Source organism: Pogona vitticeps, chromosome 12 (genome assembly GCF_051106095.1).
Source record: "Pogona vitticeps strain Pit_001003342236 chromosome 12, PviZW2.1, whole genome shotgun sequence".
Classification (NCBI taxonomy): domain Eukaryota; kingdom Metazoa; phylum Chordata; class Lepidosauria; order Squamata; family Agamidae; genus Pogona; species Pogona vitticeps.
This window is the reverse complement of record NC_135794.1, coordinates 2,281,024-2,308,693: the sequence shown is the minus strand read 5'-3', so window position 1 is coordinate 2,308,693 and position 27,670 is coordinate 2,281,024. Positions and strand designations below refer to the sequence as shown.

At 39.5% G+C, this 27,670-nt stretch overlaps 1 protein-coding gene and 1 long non-coding RNA gene across 2 annotated transcripts in view; both read right to left on the bottom strand.

Moving 5' to 3' along the window:
* The window catches only part of OTUD7A (OTU deubiquitinase 7A), a 70,740-nt gene extending 51,982 nt beyond the window's left edge, over positions 1 to 18,758 (bottom strand). Inside the window, exon 1 of the mRNA XM_020784739.3 lies at positions 18,406 to 18,758. The gene's annotated coding sequence lies outside the window, so the exon portion shown is untranslated. The remainder of the gene's footprint in view (positions 1 to 18,405) is intronic.
* A 6,874-nt stretch (positions 18,759 to 25,632) lies between these two features.
* Positions 25,633 to 25,890, bottom strand: LOC110074491 (uncharacterized). Its single transcript, XR_002299810.3, has 2 exons — positions 25,795 to 25,890; positions 25,633 to 25,676 (listed from the first exon to the last, which is right to left on the bottom strand). It is a non-coding gene; the product is annotated as an uncharacterized LOC110074491 (long non-coding RNA).
* Between the last annotated feature and the right edge of the window lie 1,780 nt (positions 25,891 to 27,670).

Below are 27,670 nucleotides of genomic sequence, written 5' to 3'. Positions count from 1 at the left end.
AATGGTAGGTCAACTTTCATTACTGACAGCTCTAGTCTGTGACAAGAATTTCACCAACACTCTTCAAACACATCAACTGTGGTGGGAAAGGAAGGAAGATGTGAGATCTTTGAACAATGTATATATTCAACTCATCCATACAGGGTCTTATTCTATGCTAGATTTAGTTGTTAATAGCTGATTTCTTTTGACCAAACTCCGGGAGGCAGTGGAAGACTGGAGGGCCTGGCGTGCTCTGGTCCATAGGGTCACAAAGAGTCGGAGACGACTAAATGACTAAACAACAACAAATTTCTGCCTCCTTGCCCACTCAAGGGCCCAGCTCTGCCAACTGCTGCTCCCACCTATCCAGTACCTAACACAATAAACATATTTTTATATACATATAAATATACATATTTTAACATTTCAGTTCAGAAGTCGGATTTAAATACTGTACTGTATACCTTATAGATTATTTTGCATTCTGCCATGAAGCTTGCAGAATGAGCTTTAGATGCTATCTAAAATAAAATGAAGGCTCACAAGGTACTCAACACAATACAAGATGCTACAGAAATTTTAAAAGTAATGACAAATGCCATAGATTCTGCCAGACTTCAGAACAGCACAGTTGCTTTAATCAACAGGAACTAATAAAAGCAAAAGAAAAATGCATAAAATCATGTTAATTACCATTTAATAAATATCATTTCTTCAAAGACTCCTACGAAATCAACAATTCTCCAAATAAAGGATTACAATGAGCTAAAAGAAGAGGCACAAGAGGATTGCCATTTACCATTTTATTATCAGATGAAAACTGCTATGAGAATATTTGTTTCTTCATTGTGCCTGTTATAATGTGCAATACAACCACCAACAAGAGACTTGGAAGCACAAGGATATCTCAACAGTCTTGTTTAGGAACAAAACTTGAAATACTTTGTAACACTAACACATGAACACAGCAGTTACTATTATCTGGAGAGGTCCTGTGTAAATTCCTGTGCTGAGGGGAATATGACACTCTTCTCAAATATTCATTAAATAAGTGAGTTTAAAAATGCCTACAGTCTGAATGGCCACCTGCTGGAGGAGGTGGGACTGGGAAGTACCTAACACAGATTTAGCTGTTCATGCCCATCTGCAGTGATATGTAAAGTATACAATATTGAATTCTAGACCTGAAATTGCTTCTGGTTTGAATCTTCAATTCTGGGAGCCTAGAGAGGTGACATGGGGAAAAACTAATAGCTATTATCAAAACCTAGCATTTAGTTTACAACCTTCTATGCTCAGTTCATTTTTTTTCCTGATCTGCAAACCTATGATTTCTAATCACTTCCTGGCACTGTATCAGAGGAAGACAGCAAACCTGCTTCATCTGTACTGAAGCTGTTACTGAAGAGATAACCCACTGAATTACTGCTGAGGTCAGGAAACCTCTTCCTAGGGAAGGTAGTCTATTACACGTCAGTGCCATAGGTCTATTGGGCTCCAAAACCACATTTAGAAACTTAAAAAATTCTTATCAGAAATAAGCTTTTTGAGACAGGCAAAAAAGTTTACTACAACAGATAATACAACAATCTAAATGCTGCAGAAAGACGCTTAATGATTCAAATGTCACTTCTTGTGATTACTGCAAAATATTTGTGTAGGACATGATAGCTTCTCAGAGGCACAACCCCCTTTCATAATCTCTTCTTGAGCAATTTAAGCTTGCACTGCTCAAAATGATATATTTCTGATATATGATAGCCATCCTTTGATTTAAAGGTGATACTATGAACACTTCACCATATTAGCCACAGAGTCCTCTGAAACAGAAAGTAGTTGGCATTTTCCTTCTTTTTAATTGCACATAAAAAAACAACATTCCACATGATCAGTCCCATAAAGTTGCTAAATTAAAATAAAATCTTGGTAACATTTGTTTTACTTTACTACATTAATGTAGAGAACATCTAATAAAAACCTGACAGTTGCAGGGGAGAAAAAAAGAAGTAAAAACCATCTACATCTTCAAACACAATAAAAAAAAATTCTTTCTAGTCTTTGTTAATGTATTCAGCCTTCAATGAGAGAAGAGAAGATACAGATATCTTTATTATTCAAAAACTCCATGCACAGTCAAAATTATAACACCACTGACTGGTATTATATAACAGATACAAGTTTTAACCAAATACCTAAGTATCTGTTAAATATTGACGCAGTATGTATGCTCTTCCTAAAATTGCTGTTTTTTTGTAGCTCTGATGGTGTGATTTCTGAGATCTGCAACTGCTTACAGTACTGTGTAAAATTCCTTGAGATTATTTCCAAAGCCCCAATGACTATGGGGACCACTGAAGTGTGATTCTTCCAGAGGCAAGATATTTTGATTCCCAGGTCTCTGTACTCTGTTAGTTTTTCCAATTCTTTATTTTCAACTCTGGCATCCCCTGGAAATGCAATGTCAATGATACAGACATTTCTTCATTCTATTACTACTATGTCTGATGTGTTATGTTCAAGGTGTTTGTCCATTTGGATCTGGAAATCCCACAAGATCTTGATTTCCTCATTTTCTGACACCTTCTCTACCTGATATTCCCATGGGTTTTTGGAGGCCGGCAAGTTATATTTTTTGCATAATAACCAGTGCACTAGCTTTGGCATTCTATCATATCTAACTTTGTAATCTGTTTGTGCAGTTTATGGACATTCACAGATGAGGTGTGACATGGTTTCATCTTTTTCATGGCAGAGTTGACATTTGCTGTTAGCACTAACTCCTTGGATCTTAGCTTTCATCATGTTGGTTTGGAGTGCTTGTTCTTGTGAAAGATCAAGCCTTGAGTTTTTTTCTTAAGGGTCCCCAGTTTTAGCCATGCCCATGTTGAATTATGATCATGCTTTCCATCAATATTTCTCAGGTATTGTCCATGTAGTGGTTCATTTTTCTGGCTGTTTAATTTCTTTTCAAATTGTTTTTTCTTATACTGAGCCTTTGTTTCTGCTGTTTTCAAAAATATTCTCCATTTTCACTGCTTTCAGTAATTTTTCTCTGCTTGTACTGATATAATAATTTAGGCTTCTTTTTTCTTCCCCTACTACCTCCTGTATTTGCAGTAATCCATAGCCTCTGATTTTTCGTGGTATATATAATCAGTCCACATCACTTTTTGGATGTAGTGCATGATACATATTCATAAGTTCCCACGTGTTTCAATCCAGGTTTAATTCATTTTGGGTCCAATCTATTATTCCAGGTGGGTGTCTATTTACTAGAATTACCCATGTGTTTATGGCTTTGATTGTATATCCACCATTGATTTTCCACAGTCTTTTGATATATTCCCTTTCTATCAGTTCTTTTGTGTGCACGATGTTATCTACTTTTAGTATTCCAAAGTATTTATAATTTTCATTACTTGATAGTGGTGTTAAAATATCACAATTTTTAAAATCTATTCTATCCTGGTTTTGGATCTTGCCACGTTGTATAGACAGAGTTGCACATTTGTCAATTCCAATTTTCATTTCAATATCTTCATTAAACAGTCACACTGTGTTTAGCAGTGATGCAAACTCTGTGGAACTTTTTGCATAATGTTTTAGGTCATCCATGTACAGTGGGGTCTTGACTTGAGAACTTAATCTGTATTGGAAGGCGGTTCTCAAGTCAAAAATTTCTCAGGTCAAATCTGCATTTCCCATAGGAATGCATTGAAAACCATTTGATCCGTATCTGCTCTTTTCCGTCCATAGAAACTAATGGGAAGCTGCTATTCTGCCTTCGACCACTAGAGGGGGATATTTTGTTTCTTTTTTTCTTAGGTCAAGAAAGGTTCAGGGAAGGCAGGGAAAATACAGTCCAGGCAGGACAGTACCAGGCAGTCTGAAGACTGTCTCCCAATCCACTCTCTAAACGCTGGGAGGAGCGAGGAAGCAGACAGGCACCCTCTTCACTGGCCAACAGTTAACTGAAAGTTCACATTTTGCACTTTCCCTGCCTCCCACGTGGGTTTTTTTCAGTTCTTAACTCAAATCTAAGTATGTAAGTCAAGTCAATATTTTCCTATGAGAGCGGTTCTTAAGTCAAAATGTTCTTAACTCGAGCCGTTCTTAAGTCAAGACCCCACTGTATAACAGATGACTGATTTTTTTCCTGCTTGCTCTGAAATGTGGTGGCCCAATCTAGTTTTATTTAAAATTATTAATTTGGGGATTTATGAGGTGTTAAACAGCAGTGGTGGCAAAGAATCCCATCAAAACTTTCCTCTTTTGATGCTAACTTTGCCAATTTCTTCACTATAGGCAATTAAGACAGTTTTCCATGTTTTTGAGGAACTTCTGAATATTTTTACTAATCCCAAATTACTACTCCCAAATATCTGTTATAAAAACATTGACTGGTATTATATAACAGATATTTGGGAGTAGTAATTTGGGATTAGTAAAAATATTCTGATTGCCTGCGTGTGGTATTTTTGAATTATAAATTCTTAGATCTTATAATATCCAGCAGGGCAACCATGCTAGTCTGTTACTGTAAAAACACCAAAGAATTGTATAGCACCTTAACAATAAACACATTTTATTTGGTATAAATGTCTGAGAACTGTAGCCCACCATCAGATTCATGTGACTGGGTATCTAAAAGATTATACTTTTCCATAGGAAAATGGAAGATACTTTGATTATTTCTGGAGGACCTCTACCAAGCCCCGCCCCATCCAGCCCATTTTCTTATGTTCAGTAAGTGATGATCATAAAGGGGGATTTCTCAGATGGGTCACCACATAATATTGAGCACTTGTTTTACTGACTGGTTTTATTTTTTGATGACTATCCTAACCTGCAAAACTGACTGCAATTTACATTTTTTAAAAGAATATCACAGTATAAATATAACTGTTTAAAACAGAAACATGGTGCTACATTTCAAGATTTTTCACTGAACCATTTTTCTCCTTTCACTCACCTCAACCACTGCTATCTCCACCTTCATATTTTGATTCCATCTAACTTACCAAAATGTTTTCCAGTTTTCAAAGCTCTTTTAATATTCATGATTTAAGCTTATTACTAAATATATCCACTTTCCCATTAAAAAGCTTGTCATTTTAATGATTTTATTCAAAAGTGTAATTTTGAGATACCATTGTTTAGAATGCAAGGATAAGTCATCACTTTTGTCATACTAATATGTCCTTGCTTAATGTGACAACATATACCAAAATTTGATATTAAATAAATAGTAGAACCTTTCTAAATGCCATGACATAAAGAAAATATGTACATGTATGAATTCATGAAAACACCTTAGTAATTTAAATCAAGTTCAAAGACACTGGCAATTCATCAGTTCCAAACTCAAATGTATCAAATATTATTCAAGTTCATATTTTTGTGAAATGAATGAATACTCTTAACATGATGCATAATTTCCTTTTATATACTTGAAAAATCAACAGTTATGGCTGAACATATGATAGCCTTGTATCACTAAGGTGAGTCAATTTCTGAATATGGGTCCTCAAATTCCTATAGCTCCTCCATCAAAATAAGAGTTTAGCAAAATAACTTCAGGATACAACCCTGTAAAAGTATCAACACTTGTAACTAAGTTCTGTAACACCTTTCAAATGATCATCCAATGAACTGGAGGAATATAAAGGAATTTTAAAAAATAGTAGCAAAACAATTTTCCAACAGAAAGTATTTTGTCAGTTGCTGAGTATTTTCTATCAACAGAGACTGTATTATTCAGTATGATAAAGGCTCAAGATAAACCCTCTTTGGTAGTTTCTCAGATATATACATTTTAAAAATGTACATTGAGACACAGAACTATGGAAGCAATATTATTAAATATTGTTATTTGATTTAGAAAACAACATGTTATGCTACATGTTGAAAACAATATTTTTTCAAATAAAGAATGTGGAAAAACAACAACACCTAATTGGCCAAATGCCTATGTCTATGATTAATTTTTGAGCCTTATATATAACTAAAAAAAATTGCAAGTTTCTACAATTCTAGAATTGCTGTGTCCAGTAATTCTAATTTACTCACATGTATAATCTTATGCAATTGAAGAAACACACAATCATGTTATTTATTTAAGCCTAAGGAACAACACTGGAAAGCAATGGGTAGCTAGCTTCAGATGTAGTTTCATTAGTGGGTGTGAGGGGGAAAAAAACCCAGTTAATATGCCAAGAAAAAGAAGAAAAGTGGCATTATATAAACCAACAAAAGAAAGGATGCAGCTGCAAAGTTGTTATCAAGGAACCTCCTGAGGCGCAAAGATAAAACCTGCCGTAGGGAGCTTGGTTTAGTAGCAACTATTCACTCTTCATTAGATGCATTGTTTTTGGTGTCCGGAAAAGGAACCTTCAACCTTTTCAAATCTGAGAGCCAGTAGCCACTCTACCATGCAATATGGCACCATTTTCACTGCTTTCCCTTCCCATATTTCTCTCTATTCAATATAGGAACCCTGCTCTACAAGAGCAACGATCACTGTAACCAAACATCCTGCTTTCCACTGTGGTCATGACCATGCTGTTACAAAATGGTTGCAGGCAGTGACCATTCTCTTGCTCCTGATTTTTTTTCACACCCTCTGCATCTAGTATTCAATAACACCATCCCTTTTAATATGGGAATTCTATATAGCTCCCTTGGCTATGCCAAATATACTACTATTCTGTTGTTTTTCTCCTTCTCTTAGAAACCTGAAATAAAAAGGAAGTGATGGTAATGACACTGTTGCATCCTTTCAGAATTAATTCTCTGTGTTAAACTCAAATAAACCTTTCCATTAATTACACCTGCAAAGTGGCCTAGTGTCATTTCTGGTTATGCCCTCCTACCCACTGGGATTACATTAACCTAATTTCCAGCCACTATGCAGCACATATCATCATCACTATCATTACCATCATCACTACTACTATACTGCATCTACTAATGTATTTTACCTAGTCTTTCCACCAAAAGACACTGCTCAAGTCAGCTTACAAAGAATAAAACATATAAAGCCAAATCTAATCTAAATGACACCACATTTCCTTCAGCCCCTCAGTCCCAATGCAGTAGCTAGCAGCAGTTCAAGAGGCAGGGAGCTGACAGCCTTTATGTTGTGTACATGTATAATTTTGGGAAACATTACATAGAGGTAAGGAGATTGAAGGTACAGTACGCAAACATCAATATAGCTTCTTAGTTATATAAATTGCAAAAAAAAAAAAAAAAAAAACACCTAGACTACCCAACACTAGGCTGAATACCCATGCAGGGATTGATATACTCTTGTCCCTGGTAGGTGGTAAGATACAGTCACAGCAGCAACCACAGAAACACAGTGATACAGGAATCTTCACCAGCTTACTGCATATGAAAGGAGATTAGAAAACAGCAGTCAAATGTTTGAGCTTCATAAGGGAAGGGAACAAATATGTTTCCCTTTTTGTATACATGATCAAAACCACTGATGTCAGGAACAAAAGAAAGAGAGATCCCAGAACTTGCAAACACCACAAAGCAGTTCTTTGACCATTAAACCAAAGTACTGGTCAAGAATCATACACATTTGCAGCACTCATAATGCTTACATCATAAATGTCCAAGAGTACAGGGGTCTTCAGAGTGCTAATCAAATGAAACGAGTTACATTCACATGCTGGGGGTTTGTATGTGTTCAGGATCAAACTGAGAGTACATTCCCACATTAGAAAAGAATGTGATTTCTCCTCACCTGGCACAAATGAACCAACCAACAAACATGCTGCATGAACAGATACTTGTGGTTCATGAAAGAGCATGCCAGTCTGCCCCTCTGGCCTACATCTTCTCCTGGCAATCACAGTGACTAATCCTCACACACCTCTCCAATATTGTTTACCAAATATTATCCCAGTGTAACCCCTCCCCTTTCAACTCAACCCCTCCCTCTTCAACTGGCTATAGCATCCCACTCAGAGGGCTTATCCCTTCCTGGTTCAGGAAACTGAATGTATAGAAAGAAGATGGGCCACTTGTCCTGCACTTGTCAAATTTCCTGCTTTAGAGTCCCAAAGTGAGGATAAAGTGAGACCAAGATCATACTACAGTGAGGAACAGGGACTGCTTTCTACCAGAGCAAAGCAAAAACAAAACAAAACCTGGGAAAATCAATGTTTTATTGAACTACAATGAAAAGGTAGGATATTCTAAAAGGAAGACACATATAGGAGAGAATAAATAAATAAATAAATAAATAAATAAATAAATAAATAAATAAATAAATAAATAAATAAATAAATAAATAAATAAATAAATAAATAAATAAATAAATAAATAAATAAATAAATAAATGCTTATTTTAAAAAGATATGGGAGACTAAGCACCAGCTTGCAGATAGTTTGGTAAAAAATAATGCATAGCAAGCTGCCAGTACCTTTCAGGTTTTAGGTACAGAATTTACAGTGTACAGTAATCCCAGATATACTTTCTCCCATTTAAACAGATGGTACAGCTACACCACATCACTAAACACTGTAGTAAACAATCAGGTTAAAAACAGCCACACCTATCTACCGATTTCATTATTTTATAAACAAATGCAAAAGAAAATTATCTCCTGGGGAAATCAGTCAGTCTTGCAAAACTGTCTAATTTAATTTTGTACAATAAAAGAAGCAGTCTTTGAGACTGATCTCTTCTAAAATTTTAAAAGTAAAATGCAGAAAGGTATTGAAGTTCCTAGCTGGAACTGGAACTTAGGCAATCAAGCAAATTTGAGATCAAAGGTAACTTGTTTTTATCTTTGTTTTTAAGAACGAACAAAAAAAAAAACCACTTCCTTTCAGGTCACATCCCTTAATTGTGTCTGTGCCTACTATTTAATCTTTGCCTTATTCCATGAATATTTTAAATTCATAACGGCAGCGGAAAGGAACATAAGAACCAAGTGAGCAGGCCTATACTAAGCAGATATTGGTCTATAAAATTCTATCTATATAGTCAACTCTGCACTGGCTACTACAGCTTCCTCAAGTTCAAAGATAGAGGTCTTTCCTAGTCCTACATGGAAGTGGCAACGATATAACACTGGACTTTTTGTATGGAAGGTATGTCTTCTAGCAATGAACTATGGCCCTCACCATTCTTTGGATGTGCAGAAAAGGTTAAAATTATACCTGCATAAGGAAGTCGCAAACAAGTGTGACTAAGTTTTTAAAAGAACACATATATATACCCTGAGCAAAGTGAACTGTAAAGGCAAAACTGTGGCATTATTTGTACAATTGCATTCTCTCCTAGAATACAGCAATTTCTGGAATACTGCATCAATAGTAATTTGCTTTAGCACAAAGGCAAAAGCAGGCTTTGACAATCAATCAAAAAGCACACCCTACAGCAGCAGCAACAAAAACAGCCAAAAGTGAACACCATGCAATTGTTCAAAAGAAAATCAATGTGGACAAAGGAACATTTAAGAGCCATTTCCTAGAATCTACCTTAGATAATTATGATATTCAACCTCACCATGTAAATTCTAAGAGTTTGGTATAGAAGCAAGCCAGGAAGGAAGGGAGATACAGTAAAAGAAATATCTAAGACATACTATCTTCCATATTGCTACGTTTTGAACAAGGGGCCTACAATTCATAGGAACCTAACAGATCATGTGCACATGCAATACAGTATTCTTAATACAATTCACTCCCAGTTTCACTATATTCTGATTTTCAACAAGTCACAGCTTTAAACCAGAGAATGTTTGGTATAAATGCTGAGCAGTCACCAAACTTCTTTAGTAGCCAATATTGTCATTCTATCTTTGTGTAGCATGTAGCAACTTTTGAAAAACAAGATACTGTACTGTAAATCTCTAAAGTGAGGCCTAAATAGATTCTGAGGAAATGTTGCAAATTTCTGTCACTAACTTGCTAAAATGTAATTCTAGAAGGCTAGCAATAAACACAGGAAAACTTCTGTATTGAAAAAGAATCTTTGTAAACCATGCTGCAGATGGAAAACATCCTCGTTTTACATATTTTCCCCTGAGCATCTTATACAATATACACAGTAGCAGAAGCCCATTAATGCATGCAATAATTTCTGTTATCACTGTTACAGATTCTTTTTAGTGGTCTGCTAACAACATCAACATTACTCCATGACATCTTGACGGACCTTGTCTACATGCCCATGATTTAAGGCAGCTATGTTGGCTGATTTTAAAACCATGTATCGGTCTTCAGAGAGTTCTAGAAGATTTCTAAATTAGGCACCAGGTGAAAAATTCCACAGCCAGGTTTGGAAGATTGATTGATTGATTGACTGACTGATTGATTGATTTGCTGCCTTTCTCCCCATATTATGCAAGCAAAGAATTCCAGTATCAACACCTGGCTGTCAAGTACTTCCAACTTTCAGTGGGTTTATCCTTACAACTTGATTCAAAAAACCACTTGTCAACAAACAGCCAAGAAAATCAGACAAGGAAGAAAGGCTTGGGGTTGAAGGATATCCCCAGCTCATCTCCCATGTGAGGCCTATACTTAATGTGATATTTGTGATAGTATCAGGATTTTCAGGTTTTCTTCCCCATAGTCATCTGCTAGACTAAAAACCTACAGAAAAGATTCTCTTAGCTCTCTGAACCAGGTGTTTAGTGCAATGGAGCTGCACAAGGGATGTGTGGAAGCTTCTTCCATAGATGTAATTACAAACTTGGATATAGGCCCAAATCTCTGATTTAAAAACAAAACAAAACAGCATTCCATCATTTTTCTTTTTGCTAAAGAAAAGGCATGAAATCATAGAAGTGCTTTTGCATATCCAAGAACAATAAACAAGCCAATCTAACCCATAATACTTGACAAATACCCAGAAATTAAATAAAAACTAAGAAATGGTGCTTAAAACAAAAATCCACAATATCTTAGAACTTTTGGAATTACCTTTATAACATCTTATTATGAAAAGAAATGTTTTGACATATACATTGTTCAAAAACCACAGGAAAATATGGAACAGTAGTCCTTAATTTTAAATTCTTTGTAAGTCTACTAGGAAGTTAACTTGTCCCTCCCAATGTTTTGAGATCTACTACTGTTAAACTGAGATAGATTTTACAGAACAGAACAAGTTGTACTAATGAGCTGTTCACAGAAATTATAACAGGTTAGTGGTTTTAAAAGTGCTAGAAAGCAAAAAGTACTGCTCTGTGGGCCAGGAAAATACTAGCCATATAAAAGTTGCTTTGGGACTTTCCTGATGCTAAATACCAGCTTTTACTACAACAAATGGAAATCCATTCATTCAAAAGCAGCTCACAACACACTGATAGATAAAATTCACTGGCTGAAATCCTGTTGCACAGCTACACATGTATAACATGAAGCAGTAGAAAATATCATGGTAGGACAAAACATTCATGAAGAACTTCCACAGATGTGTCACACAACAGTCCCACTGCAAACTGCATGATCGACTGTGCAATGCTGGCTGCCTACACATAAGGCACACTTCTGCAGGTGTACCTTTTTGTTACACGAACCTGAACAAGATTTCAACCATTAACTTATATAATGAGGGAGAGCAAAAATGTCCTACAAGTGACAGTGGTGGCAAGAAAGAAAAGGCCAAAATAGATGGATCCATCATTACACGTGGCTAGGGACATTCCTTTTCCATTCACTTCCCCTCATTCCCAGTGAACTTCTATTCAGCTTTCCTTACATGTTTCCTACAAGAAAGAAGAGGTTTGCCATTCACTAAGCCTCAAAAGGAAAGGAAACTGGTGAGCATGGAATAGAATTTGGTGAAAGAATTCTATATTAGAGGGTGGTTGAGATACCAGCAGCAGATCACACTTCCACAATTAATAGGCTATGTGCAATCTGCAAGCTAGCCAAAAGTGAATTAAGGAAAGAGGGGAGGAAAAATTCTCAATGCAAACCAGGATGTACATTAAAACTTTTAATCATCTGCAACTATATTTGAAGAAGCTATTGCTTCATTGGCATGACCATAAATTGCTAATCTTAGTTAGAATGCAATGTATTCACTGACCTAATTTAGCTGAGCAAAAATTGAAAGACAAGGAAAAGTGCTAAATCCAGATGTACCACATTTGTGCATGTCTGCTTCACAGCACCGAACAGAAACAGACCAGCACTGTTATCTTATTAAATCCAATATTATGGTGAGTAACATAACATGTATCTTAAAAACTTCAAGCTCAAGAACACAATGCAAAATGTACTCTGAACAGCTATAATAGTAAGACTTTTGTGTCATGAAAGCCTTGTAAATATATTTTGAGGAGACAAATTAGCAGACTTGCTTGCTTACAGAAGATCTTCACTGTACATCGTGGCAATATACAGTACATACAGTATAGTGATTTGAAATGTTATACATTAGCTAGGTCACATTTCAAATCATCATCATCGGCCCTTCATTGGCATAATAAAATAAAATATTATGCTTCATTGGCACAATAAAATAAAATAGTAAATGGGGAAGCTGTAAACAAATAAAATCCAGAAAGGCGAGGTATACTGTAGAAGATAACATAAACAAGTGTAAGACCAATGATCAAATAAGATGCAGTTGACTAGATTTGGATAGCATCCTTCTTCTCTGAATAATCAGTTTCAAGAAAATTGCTACTTTCTCTGATGTATTAAGAGTCAAGCCTGAAAGAATTTACCTAACTTTCTCCAGATCTTCCCAGCCCTCCCTCTTCTTAAGGAATCGCTCCAAGAAACCAGAAGGAAGGTCCTCATAGAAGGGACAATACAAGATCATATGTTCAAATCAAGCTTTGAAGGAGTATAACTCGTAACTCCAAAAATAAAAATTAACAACCAAAATCATCTTGTGTATTACATTAATTTGGAGGCAAATTATACCAGCTTCAGAAATCACTGTTGCCACTGTCTGTAGCACTGTCTGTAGTCTGTTGCCTCCAAAATGTACAATATTTGCATCACACTGGAACAACCACACAAAATGATTTTGACCATTGTAGTTGATTTAAGGAATAAAACAGTATAGTACGTGGTCACTCACATGACTTTCATTTCCATCATAGTTTGTAAGCTACTTTAACATGTGCCCCAATCTCATAAGGGCAGAACTATAGGCCTCCATTCAACTGAAAGCTCTCACTTTCCAGTTGAAGTTTTTTTTTCCCCACAGCCTTCTGATTCTGGCCTAAACTTCCATATTTATCATGGCCAACATTAGAAAAATATCTCAAGATTTCTAGAATCAATTACCCAAGGAGATATGCACTATTTACGTAAATAGTGAAAACAAAATGGGACTTTTCTGGAAATTCACAGGGGGTGTTTAACTGATAAAATCACTCCTTAAATATTTCATTTACCTTGAAAGCCTTATTGGTTCTAAACTTGACAGCACATAAGAACACATTTTGAGTTATATCTAAAGCCCCAGTCATCACATCTGAAACCACTGATTCACTGCTTATCTCCATGATCCTTCCTGGATAAGATATTCAGGCCTTCTTCAGAATAAAAATACCTACAGAGGCCTATGCTGAAGCTTTTTCTTGTGTTGCTCTAAGATTACAGAATATGTTACCTCAGAGTTTTAATCAATTTCCATGCTCACTTTTCTTAGGAACTGGCCTTTTAAAACTTGTGACTGTTTCCTGAAAATTGCATTTATTTTAATTTGTTTTTACAGTAATGACCCCATGGTTCTATTCATTTTTAATCTGTCTAATATGTTTTAACAATATTTCTAATGTATTTTGAAATCCATCATGAATGTTATCATTTAACAGAAAATCAGGGCAGAAACATCATACATAAATATTTGTTCTCTGCTTTCCTGTGTGTTCAGTATTTTGGATTATAATCTAAAACTACTTTGCATTTAAGCATTTGTTTTGTAGTAACACATAGTCAGGAACTGCTTATGGACAGAGGTGATAAAGCATTCAATTCCTCCTTTGCTGGAAGGAGTGGGCAACCTTCAGATGTTGTTGGCCTGCAGCTCCCATCACCACAGCCAGCACAACCAATGCTGCCAGATGACAGAAGCTGCTGTTCAAGCACAGCTAAAAGGCTGCAAATTCCTACTTCAAGACTTGGTGAAAGCAGTATCCTTTGGGGAAATTTGCTGCTATTGCATGGCCTGGTGCTTTAATTCTGCTTGCTTTGGCCTGTTATATTACAATCACTCTCTTGCTTTTCTTTTATAATTCCAAATGCTTCATTAACCATCCTGCTCCCCTATGATGACTCCATTTTTGGACTCAAATTCTGACAGACTCCAGGGAGAGAGAGAAACAAAATGGCAGCATAAACCAAGAAAAAAAGAATTCTGAAATTCAACCCCAGACATTTTAAAGTGCCTAAATGATTATCCTTTTCTCTAGAACATAATCTTGCAAGATATTCAGTGCAACTCAAAATGAAATCACTATGAATCAGATTAAACAGGAGAATTGCACAGCTGAGTAAACAGTGTCAGCTTCCCACATACCCTTTTTATAAATAAATGAACCAAGGAGTACATTTGAGTGAGGTGCACTGCTTGATCAGATTTCCTACAGCAAAAGGGCTTTTTCTCATGTTTTTTGTACAAAGGAACAGACAGGCTACACAAGACATGTGCAAATGACAGAGCATCTTCAGAAGGCAATGTTATTTTCTTGAAGGAATTAAGTTCAAGTTGGGGCAATACCACTAGGGGATCACTAACATATAAGATGAGCTACATCTTTCAAGTTACATATAGGATGAGCAAGATAACTGCCAATTCTTGGTGTTATTTTGCTGTGGATTGATCACATGGCCATTTTTTTGTATTTTATTTAAGAACCTGCATTTCTTTCAGTTCAATCAATCCAACTCTCTGCTTATGATAGTTTCCTTTTAGTAACTTTTAGTGCCTTACCTTTAGTAACCTTTGGTTTCTTGTTATTTATACAGTGCCATCCCTGTAACTGAAGCATCTTAAAATTAGATAAGGCTCATACCCCAACACTCCTACAGACAGTGCAGCAGCAGGCATTCATAAGATGCACAATAAGGCAGATGATTAGCATTTTTATGGACTAATTATTTTCTTATACCTCTTCTTTGTCAACTTCCATATTAGCTAATCCATTCTTGGTAGATTTATATAGAGGGCAAAACCAGGGAATCGATACTTGTGTAGAAGAAAGCCCCACTGGACCTAATTGGACTTATTTCCAAGTAAGCATGCAGTGTTCAGTCATCAGTCTTGAGCAGACATTAGCTCAATAACAGAAATTCCACTTCAGACTGCAATAAGATAGCTAATAATAGTCCGCAGAAATATACCACCAGTACAATATGCACATATAAAATAAATAACTATTTGCTAAATTTCTAATGTTTAGTCTGCGAGTGCCATTTCTTATGTAACATAAAACAGCATTAGCCATGTCTAAAGGTAACAAAAATCTGAGGGAAGCCAGATTAGCAGAAACATAAAAAATGTCAAGAGCAGGGAAGAAGCAGAACCTGAATGAGCCCAAAGAAGGGTGAAAAGTCTTAGGAACCATGGCATAGGGACCAACAGTTGTAGACTAGAAATTAGATGGGAGGAAAATTCAGTTGAATTTCATGATGAGCATTGTTGACTAGCTAGAAGAATGAATGGAAACAATCCAAATGAAAACATTTTGTACCTCTCTCTCTCCACATACATATATACAGTGTGTGTGTGTTGTGTGTCTGTGTTAGCTAGTAGGCATCCTTCAGTCTCAAAAGACTATGGCAGCGTGCTCTGTATGGAGGACTTGGAACAGCGTCTAGTGTGGCTGAGGAGGCCAATTCGAGAGTTACAATCTCTTCCACACTGAAGACAAATCCAATCTGTCCCCTGTCCAGCTCCCTGGTTTTGCTTCCTTTGTGACTTCCTCTTTGCCTCGGCCTGCTGGACAAGGGTCTCTTCAAATGTGTCTGTGTAGATATAGATATACTGGTATGTTCTGCTCCCCATATGCATATACAATAATCATCAGTGTCTTCAAAATCTTTTTTGGGTTTATAGAAATAAAGTTTTGGGTTTCTAGGGGGGAAAAGAACTTATGGAATGAATAGTCTGTAAATATTTTTAAAAAACAAAAATCCCTAAAAAATGGGATTCCTAGAATTATTTTTAAGCTTAACACTGTAAAACAAAAACTGTTTATGTGACAGTTCTAGCTGTTCTATCTGTATACTACATTTCTGGATAGCATATTGAAAGCACAATCAATAAAAACCCCAAATAATTTGAATTGCAAATGTAATGGTGTAATATCTGACACTTTACTAAGTCCCAATCTTCTTACTAGGCAAGGATGCACAACTTGGGGACACATGTGGCACTCAGCCACTCCTTGTGTGGCCCACATAGCCAATGAAACGAGATTTTAACTTTTTCATCCTTGAACTGCAGTCAGAGAAGGCAGGAGTTTATACATATAAGTGGTGAGAAGAGAACAAAAAGAATATGGATAGGGAGGATGAAGAGTATGAACACGTGCATGGCCCCTGGCTCTTTTGATGACACTGAATGCAGTTCTCAGGACCGAAACACATTTGCCCCCTGCTCCAGGAACATAGTTAAAGATTGATGCTGGCACTCTCATTAAAATCAAGCCTTTCCCCAATAGGTTTCATGGAGAACAACCAGCCTGACAATCTCATATCCACTCTATAATTTAAACTGGAGTCCATTTTAGAGCTAATCTACATATCGATTTTGTACAGGTTTACTGGCATTTTCATTTAATTGTATACTGCCATTTAGACTTTCTTATGTATTCCTTTGGAGAGGAAAGAGAATTTGATGAAGATACAAAACATGTTACCCAATGACATAACTGAAACTAAGCAAAACCGAAGGGTCACCTAAGCAGGAGGACATTTTTCCCCACCCCTGTTGCCTCTCTGTCAGTGAAGCCCAAGGCATCCAGTATCATTTCTCTAGCAACCAGCATCATATTTCTTTTTTATCAAGCCATGTCACCTAACTCCTCCTCTTTTACCTCCTGAGCAGATGGGATGCTCCAGCACTGGCCTGCCTGCCTTCATAGCCTTCAGCTTTAACAAGGTCTCCATAGAAACAATTACAGGTGTGACAGCCCTGCAGTTATCAAGACAAGCTTTCAAAAATATCTTAGGATCATATCTGCTAAATTCTCACAAAACAAAGCATGATGCCCTCCGGTCTTTGCTGCTGTATCATGTTTGACATGCATATTAGAGCTCATTGCACTATGCTCTGGATGATTATTCACTTGGACCATAGCCTGTCTGCCTTCTTCCAGTAGTTGGGGGGGGGGAGGACATATGCCCACCTCATGTGCATTCATCTGGTCACCCATGTATGAACATATACACACACTGGCATTTATGACAGATATGGCTCATCAGGATGGGCAAGACCTCCCCTGCAATGCAAGGTCTTCTTAGCCATTCTCCTTTCCTCACAGTATTTGGGAGGGTTGGGGGGGGGGGAGGGTCTCCAAATGCTTGAACGTCAGAAGCTCCACAACTGAGCATAATTTGACCCCAATCTTCCTCCCCCCCCCAAAAGCACACTTGCGCTGACCTTCCTTCTAAAAGCACCCCCTAGGTCCAAGATGACTTGGGATCCTCTTCCCTTACCTGAGCTGGGCAAAGTCAACCACCGTCCACCATCCAAGGCCAGGAACCAATTTCAGAGCCACTTTCTGGGGAGTGGGGGTGATGGAGGGGGCAGAAGACAGAAAGAAAGCAAGGTGTGGAGGGGGGGGAAGTGAGAGAGAGAGAAATGAGGGAGAGAGATTCTGCAATGCAGACTCCTTCTCCCTTCACAAGCCGGGCTGGCTGGCTCTGGGGCTTGCTGGCCTCTCTTTCCCACTAAAAATAAAATAAAAATGAAAGGGGGCGAGGGATGGGGCCTCCCACCGCAGAAAGGAAGCATTGCTTTTCCTCACTGGAAGCCCACCCTCAGCCTTACCCACTGACCTCCCTTCCCCATTTCAGGGGCGCTGCTGGAGCAGGGGGCCCTCGTGGGTGGGGTGGGGTGGGCACCCCGGGAGGGGGGGTTCTTGCCGCTGTGTCCCTCCCATTCCCCCTTTTTATAATGCGAGCCCCGAGGAGAAGAGGGGCGGGTGGGAAGGCCACGGAGCCGGCGACCCCCGGGGTGTGGCGAAGGAGAAGGGCTTGCGGTGTCCGAATTGGAGGGGGCTGAAGGAGGGGGGGAAGAGTCTCCCCCCTCCCTCTCTCCCCCCTCCCTCCCTCCCTCGTCACCTGCCTCCGCGCAGCCCGGCTCTGTCCACCGCCTCCCCCTCCCCACCTCCACATAAACCGCGTTATCTGGCAAGGGGTGCGGGGGGGGGGAGAAGAGAGAATATCACCGAGAAAGAAGGAAGAGAAGGCGCCTCTCACCTCTCCTCTTGGCGGCGGCGGCGGCGGCGTTGGTGGTGGTGGAGGCCGCCCCCCCGTCCGCTTCGGCTCCTCTCTCAGCAGCAGCAGCAGCGGCGGCGGCGCCGTCGTCGTCCCCATGAAGTCACCACCGCGGCGGCGGCGGCGGCGTCCGTCTTCCCCCCCCCCTCCCTTCCCCTCCCGTCCCGCTCGGCTCAGGCCCTCGACGACGGCGCCCCGCCGAGGTGAGGGGAAGGATGAGGAGGGCGGCGGCGGCACCAGAAGCCGGCTTCCTTGTCGCCTGCCGGGGCTCCACCTTCTCCTCACACGGCAGCGGAGACGTCGTGGTGCTGGAGGAGGCGGCTTCCACACGCGCCGTGTGTGTGGGTGTGTGTGTGTGTGGGGGGGGGTGATGGGGTGGAGGAGGAGGAGGAGGAAGAACAGGAGGAGGAAGGATCCTCTCTGCCTTCCTCCCCGCCTCACATTTTTCACCTCAGGAAGGGGCGCTCGCGCGTGCGCCCTTTTCCCTCCCTCCGCCCCCCCTCCCCCACACCACACACCACCCCACCAGCGCCGCCGCCGCCCCTGCCCGCCCGCCCGCTCGCCAAGGGCACCGAACGCGCGCCCGCGCGCGAGCCCCTGAGGGAAGCGGCCGTTGGAACACCTGGCGTGGGGGAGGGGTGGGGGCGCGAAGCCTGATTGAGCGCGCGCGCGCCCTCCCTCGCGCCCCTCACGGCTCTCTCGCTCTCTTTCCTGAGGGGGCCTCACCTGAGGAGAATTTATGTCGGGATTTGCCAAAGAGGGAACCCCCCCCCCCGTCCTCTCTTCCTCAGGACAGTCACACCATTCTTATCATCATCCTCATCATCATTGGCTGCCCAACACGTGGGCACATGTGAAGGCACCCCATCACTATGCCATTAAAAACCATCACCTCTGGTTTTTGGACGTACAGTACTTCCAAGCCTTCCTTTCCTTTTCTATGTTAGGCTGACCTTGGAAAGATATTTTACTGGTACATAATTACTTTCTCCAGCACCTTCTTTTTCTTCTTAGGAAACAATCAATCATCATCATCATCATGGCCAATTATCATCATGATCATTGTTCGTGGTTGTTCTCCATGAACAAATAAAAGAGGCAAAAAAGGGTTGGCACCTTAAAGACGAATGGTTATTAAAATATAACAGTATTTAAGGTGCCACTATGTTTTTGTCTTTTACTTATTTTTATTTTGCTTTTACCTGTAATTCTAACATAGGTAGGTTGCTTAATGTGAAGGCTTCACTCTGTGTGATAGAAACCATCACTTCTGATTTGGGACGTACTACAACAATTCATTTTTATTTATTTTATATTTTAGGCTTCCCTTGAAAACATATTTTACTGGTAATTATTTTTTACATAGCATTTATGTCCTGCCCTATACCTTGAGAGTGTAATATGAGGTGCCATCAACAGAGGAAAATAAAACATTTAAAAAAAACTATCAAAAACATCTAAGCTGTTTAACAATGGTGCAATTGTAAGAGGACTCCAGAAGCTACTTAAGCCTTAAATCTTAAAAGCTTTGCTGAAAAGTCACATTCATCACATTTTCTCCCTTTCTTTGACAAGAGTTTGTGGTATAGCTCAAACTCCATGAATTTTACTGTAGACACTGTATATTTACTTTGTATATTTACATTGTATCTTTTATTCTCATTCCATCTTGTTTGGTGTTCTTTTGCTATAAACTGTTTATAAATACAGTACTCTGAAAGAAACTAAAAACCCTTCTCCTTCCTTTACAAAATAAAAACTCTAAGTCTGGACTGGGAGGAAAAACCAAATAAGGGCAATCCAGTTGTGGTCTTAAAACCCATTTAATCCCATGGATATTTGTTCTCCGAGTTAGCAGGGCAGCTTGCAATAAATCCCATTGAATTTAGTGGAACCCATTTCTCTAAATATTTCAAGGGTTTGCACTATTAATGAGCTTAATGGCTGATTGGGGAGTCAGGCCTGGATTTTTCCAGCTTCTGATCCCGTGCTCGCTCACTCCCTCCCACAAACAACATTCTTCACAGGAATTGTGTGAGGCTGATTGAGCTGACAAGAAATGGAGGGGACAAGGTGGATGCCTAAGGCTGCAAAGGGCTTTGAACCTGAATTTCTCTCATGTGGAGTCCCACCTGTTAAATCTGTAAGAGTGCACCTGTTTGCTGGAACAACAACAACAACCCAGTGAGGCAGGCTACCTTGAGCAAAAGAACTGGGTGAAAGATCAGCCTGTGAGAAGCACTGAATAAATAAGGAGAGAACGTGAGTTTCCCCTGGTCTGAAAGTCCCTGCAGTATTAGCAAGGAGTATTCCATTTATCGCTTGCTTCTTCAGTAACTTTGGACATCAGCAATTGACTTAATCCCCCCCCCCCGTTCGTTTCATGTTAATCCGGCACTTGGAGTGGAACATGGTAAAACAGCCTGCATCAGCTTATCCTGTCTTAAATTTCTCACATACAGCCGTATGAGGCAGATTAGGAGGAAGGCCGAGAAACAGGGCCTGGCCAAAGTTTGCAGTACTGTAAATTTGCATCTGTTCCCTCAAACCACAATAATTTATTCTGGAACTAAACCATCTCTTTTTATATTCAGTCTACAGGATCACTATGCTGTACCATCACTGTCGTGCTACTGAGTAGTAACTTTACTTTAATTTGTTCATACTCACAAAAGTGAGCTACCTTACTTTTGAAGAAAACTAGAACTGGGTGAAAGGATGGGTGCAAACACAGCCACTGTAAGTTTCATGGGTGAGTAAGGATTTGAATCCAGACTTCTTTTGCCTACATGTGGCTTGCCATATATAGCTCAACAAGGAACATAATTGGTGGCTGAGGTGGGGAATCTTAATGAAAAACCAGTGGATATGATGGGAATCATAATTCTAAAAAGTAACATTTTTTATCAGTGGGTTTTGGATATGGGGGCAACCTTGCCCTATGTTGTGGAGCAAACCACCCATTCATTTCACCAGAAAATCTCCTGGTGGATTGTGCCCCATGAAGCTGAGCTCCAGCTCAGCCTCCACCAGAGGTGCCTTAAACCTGCCATATGAGGTGGCCAGTGCAAAGTTTTTTTTTTATTTTAGGCCAGCCTCTCGACTTACATGGTGATCAGCCACAGGGATTTCCTTCAAATTGCCCCAAACTTTCGACAAGTGTCAGTGCAGAAAAAGCCTACAAGTGGCTGCATTTTGAGTAAGCAGATTGGCTACAATTTTGAAGGGAGCACATTGCCATGTGTCTAGAAGAGAGGTACCTGGGTGCCACCCTATCCAAATATTTTCAGCCAGCTGTGAATGTTCCTTGGCTACATGTATGTCTCATGGTCTCTGTTAGAAACATTAAATGTACAATAGCTATGCATTCCCACAGCTTGAATGCTTATATTAAAAAAGAAAAGAAAAAGAAGAGGAGGAAGACTGCCACACAACCAGTGTTGATAACAGTGCTATAGCTATTGTAAAGTATTAAATGTGACCACAACAAACGCTCTAGAAATACACTCATGTATGTGTCAATTTATGTCTTGAATATACAGAAAACATCTCAGTTATTCTTGTTCCTTCTCTCTGGTTTTACTAAAACCTGAAGCAGTAGCCCTGCAGACATACTTTCATGAGCAGAGGTGAATGTCATGAGAACGAAACCAATTTAAAACTGGTTTAAATATGTCATGACTGGTATCTTAAAACAGCAGTGGTTTCTGCATACAACTGTGTTAAATTATTTATGTTGTGTTTCAGGGCAAATTTCACAGTAAGTTCAAGTTGTTTCTAGTGTTACCAATACCATTTAATGTCTGAGGAAGACTGTGGCCTGCTTTTCCTACTCTGATGTTTTAGCTGAGCACCCTGGCCTACTTCTGGTTTTTCAGATCTTCTGAAGTACAAAAATATAAAGCAAGACTTCACAGTTCAGGCCACCTCATCAACTCAAAATGGATAGCCCTCAAGCTGAAGACAAGACCAGGCAGCTGGCTTTTCTAATGACACATGTCTAGAATTTAAAAATTTTGTGTAATTGTGGAAAAGAGTAGGTTTGGGTATGAATTTACCCATTACATTAGAATAACTTTATAAGAGGGACAGCCTTCAAAATAATCATGGACAGCAGTTCCCATCTGCTCTAGCTAAGTAGTAGTAAGGGATGATGGGAACTGTAGTCAAGTGATATCCAGACAGCCGCATATCACCTGTTGCATAGCTTTGGTTACATAACTATAAAACTGACAGCAGCAGAACAGGAAGGAAGGAGAGAGAAGGTTCATTCAAAATTAGGATAAAGAGATCTAGGTCAATAAATACCAGAGGGGACAACACATAAGATTTCAGAACAAAATGGGCTTCTTTGTGTGTATCAGACCAAGCTGTGCTGATCAACAAACTGTCTATGGTAAGATGCAAACAGAATGCTTTGGTTCCAGCACCATGAACAGCTCCCTAGCATCAAAGCATCTCGACTGTCCAAAGATCATACCAGTCTTAAGTATGGGAATGAGTTTTTGAAGAACGGAGCAGTATTCCCTCTGCTGAACGACACATCTGCTAAGGACAAGGTGGTGAGTTAGTAAGCAAACGAACAAATCACTCATGTAGCTAGCAGTCTTTAAGCTGGTTGCTGCTAGGATCAGATTCCAGATTCCTGGAGAGCAACCAGTCTTGCAGGTTGTTGTCTGCACTAAACAAGTGTGCCAGGAGATGCAGTTTTTGTCAGGGCAAGGGCCAATCAATGGCTGGTTGTGAATCAGCAGATCATGACTCACCGGATCTTGGTACTTCTCTTGAAACTAGAAAAAAGTTTATTTTTTAAAAAAAATATAAGATGCTCATTAGTTTGCAATGCCTTGTCCACATAGCCTGCAGGGTGTGCAGCAAACAGAAAGATTAGTAAAATTGGGTGATAATTTTACTTGATTTGTGTTTTTATTAAGAACTTTCCAGCATTTGCAAATTTTCAGAAATCGTCAGGAAAAAACAGAAAAAGTGTTTAGATCTAAATAGGAAAAGCAGAGTTGGCAGATCTGCTCATGGACTGGAAGATTTCAAGTGTTTAGTTCTCAGTCTGGTCTGTATTTGGATGACCCCCACCCCCACCCAGTCATGTCTCTGAGGCTGAACTGGGGTTGCCACCTGTTCCCCACTGCTGCTGTCTTTTTATCTTCTGCATTTAAACACAAAACAAGTACAAAATGATTCTTTGGAAAATGGAAATAATTGTATCCATTGAATTTGGCCAATACAGATGGCTGAGTATTTAATATGATGATTTTTATTTTTGTAAACACCAAAATTCAGATTTTTTAAAAAATATATAGATTTGATGAAAAGAACTTGCAAATGAGTAAACAAAAATTGAAGGTAGGAAGGAAAGAAAACTGACATATTTATTTATTCCTAAATACTATATCCAAGCATTGAGCTCAATCACCCTAGCTGCTGGTGGAAGTTCTGAGGTAATGGCTGGGCATTTTTCAGTGTATTCAGGGCCACAGAGACACTAGCTAGAATTTATGGCATTTTCCAGCAGCAGGCAAAGACCTTCTAATTCAGACAGGCTTTCAGCAGTTCAACTGGCTGCTGAGAAAGGGGCTTTTAATGGATTGGGGCTGTCCCTTTTTATTGATGAACTATTTAAAAGGCATTTCAATTCAATAGCATGTTTTAGCATTATAATTCAACCATGTTCCTAACTGTACAATTTTTCGCCTGCTTTTAATCTGTATCAATTTTTATCTGCAACCATATGAAAGCCATCTTTAGTCCCATTCAATAAATATTAAATGAAATGTAGCAAACCTACCATATTGAATATAGAAGGGGCATATGATATGGCTGTCAGACCCCCGCCCTTTCATTTAATGCCTCCACTGAAGGAGGAAGATGTAAATGAATAAATTATGCTTATAATGCGGCTTTTTGGATTTAGTTTTTTTTCTCTGCCTGATCCCAAGTAGAACACAGATTGAGACCCAGGGGTAACAGTTTGAGATTTGTATTCTTTCCATGAAGTAAATAGTAGGGATGGATGCCTTGTTGAAAATAATAAAAGGGATCCTTAAATGGTCCCCAGGGAAATTGCTGTGCATACATACTTGCGTAGGAAAATGAGCTCTGTCATCCCAGAGGCTTTGATGTTGAGGGAAAGGAGAAACTGTAGAGATGCCAAAGAAATTCAGTAGGCATTTCAGTACAAAAAGGGCAGATAAGGTGTGGCTTCTCCATGCTGTTCTGAAGAGATAAGATACAGGTGAAGAAAGCTGCAAGAATCCAGTTCCCAAACTCTGCATCAAGTTGGTAGGCTAGCAAATGGCTCCCTTAAAAAAAAAAAACGTATGGAGGGGGAGTCCAGTAAAGGAAGTGAAGATGCATATTAAAACCTGAGAACAGTCCATAACAGGGTGTGGGAGCCTGTACAAATTTAATTCTACCATGGAAACTCGCAGCTAAAGTGAAAATGCTGTACCACCTGAGGCCAAGCACTAAGATCAGTGTCATCAAGATCACTGTTTATTTAATAAATTTTAAAAATCACCTTGTGGGTTAGATAGTCCTACTAAAGCCATACGCAAGAGCTAGGAAAAGAACATTAAAAAAACACAATAAGATTACACAGGGGGGAAAGGCAGCACATTAATAAAACTATAATCCTGTAAATCATCTAAAAGCTGAAGGATGCAAAAAGATCCTTTGAATCTGCTTGTACAACAATAAGGAAGAGACAAAATATTTCCCTTTGGAGAATATTCTAGAAATGTGGAGCCATTGCTGAAGAGGCTTCCCTTAAAGGGCTCATGAAAGAGACAGAACCTCACCAAGTGCTCACCAAGACAGGCAGCTTGTAGTACAGTACTGCAAATCATAAAGCATTATGTGTCTGTTTCAAAGAATTTGGGGGGAATAATAATAATAATAATAATAATAATAATAATAATAATAATAATAATAATAATAATAATAATAATAATAATAATAATAATAATAATAATAATAATAATAATAATAATAATAGACTGAAAAGCTGACAACAAAATAGAGAGAGTTTACACACAGGACAATTGCAGTGGGTAGAAACGGTTCCTTCCCCACTAAAGTTCAGTATTAGAACCAAGGTGATTCTGCAACAGGAAGCTTTCTCTTGGGAAACATTTTAGGATACTAGTGCCAAAACCTTGTTCTTTGTGTCCACTTCTCAGGCCTTGTCAGATACAGTGGTACCGAAGCAGGATGCTGAATGAAATGTATGGGGTGTCCTTGGGAAATGGAAAGGGGAAGCAGTTACATTAAATAATGTGAGACTCAGACCATCATAGAATAGAGGAATTTTCTCGCACATAGGAGGAGAAAAGAGAGCAATAATGATGTGCGTACCTAGCAAGTTAGCTAGCTCCTCTCCTGGATTCTCTCCCCCTTTCTGCTGAGTCCAAGACAGGTTTTCCCGCATTAAAAGATGAAGAGAAAAGAAAATACATGATGTTTTGGTAGCTCTTGTCATTTAAACCCTCACTGTTTAAGCATTCATACCTGGCAGGGACGAATAACTAATCCCTTCATACTGTAACATCTTTCATCCAACCCAGAGGCTTGAGAGCTCTACTGAAAAAGCAAATAATATTTCTAAATAAATCAAATCTCAAGTCTTGCATCTACAGCATGCCAAAAAAAAGGGGGGGAGAGAAAAGCAAAGAGGGATGCAATCATGCGTGAAAGTAAATGGAAAGGACGCATACTAATCAATTTATGTTGCTCTGTGATGCAAAAGCAGTGTTTGCCAACATTCTTCCCTAACATTGCGAGGGCCTAGTTAACAATGTTATTGTCCCTATAATTTTATCTTCATAGATACTACGATAAGGAGAGGCAGCATGTTGCTGCAGACGCCTGCAAGCAGTGAGCGTTCAGGAATGCTCAAGCATACTCTCAAAGCAACCTGTACATCTCAGCAAGAGATCTTGGCTTTCCCCACCCCACCTTTCCTTGGAGCCTCCTTTACAGTTATGTAATTTAGAGAACAAAAAGGCTTGTCAGTGTGCACTTAAAATCAAAATTAGAGGAAAGGCAAGCAGTGGGAGAGCTCAGAGTGAAATCTATTCCCCAAGGCTGGCACGGGGAGTCTGTGGCCCTCTGTCCAATTTCATGTAGGCTGGTACAGGGCGCAGGACTATATGAGAGAAGAAAGCTAGGCAGTGCTACCAACCACACAGACTTTCCCTTTGGCTACACCCCACCCTGAGAGCCAGGGTTGTGTAGTGGATAGAGGATGGACGGCAATTCAAGAGACCAGGTTTTTAAACTCCTCCCTTTGGCCATGGAAACCCCCTGCGAGCGAGGCTGGCACTGGTGAGACCACTCCTACAGTGTCTCCCTTTCCTTCAAAATTCTGTTAGGGTCAAAATAAGTCAGATGCAACCTGACCACATGGGGCAGCAACAATCACTCCACCCGGCTATAGAGCTTTGTTTTCTTTTCCTTCAGTCAATAAACCTTTGTAGGAAGAAGGATCTCCACCTGTAGGCATATCCAAGAATACTCCACACAAGCATGCCCACACTAAAAAAAGAAATCTAGTTGAAAGCAGAAGGAGTAGCCATGGTGGGCAGTTCAATGGTTTGGGTATCTGGCTGCAGAGCCAGAGGTTGGGAACACAATTTCCCACTGGGCCTTCTTGACAGGGACCAGACTCAATGATTCATAGGGTCTCTTCCAGCTCTGGAAATAAACATGGCTTTCAGGGTTTGACAGACGGAAACAGAAATATGTCTCTTAGTAAAATCTGCCCCACATACAACAGGCTCACCAAGTTTTTATTTTGGGATTTTGGAAGATCAGCTTCCCCGCATGCCAGCAGTTCCGCAACACGATTATGATTTTATTTTTGTTGGGCCTGTGATGTCAATGGAAGGAACACGTCTCTCAGGTCCAGACAGTCTGCAATTAGGAGAGGGTTCTCTTGGCCTAATTGCTCCCTAAGGCATTGTTATCATTCAGGGACTGAGGACACCTGTGTGCATTGTGCCAGTCGTGGCAGCACTTGCTTAAGCACACAGGATGATGGGAAGCGGTAGACCCAGTTATCTTTCTGCATCTGTTGACCAAACTCCCATGTTTCTTGTTGCTGATTTTGGGGAAGGGGTGAAGGGAAGAACTGGTTCAGATGTTGTCTGTTCAGTGATCTTCAAAGCTTGCACAGGTCTAGTCTAAAGCACAATGACCACTGCTTTATTCTCAGGAAAGTGTAAATAGCCTT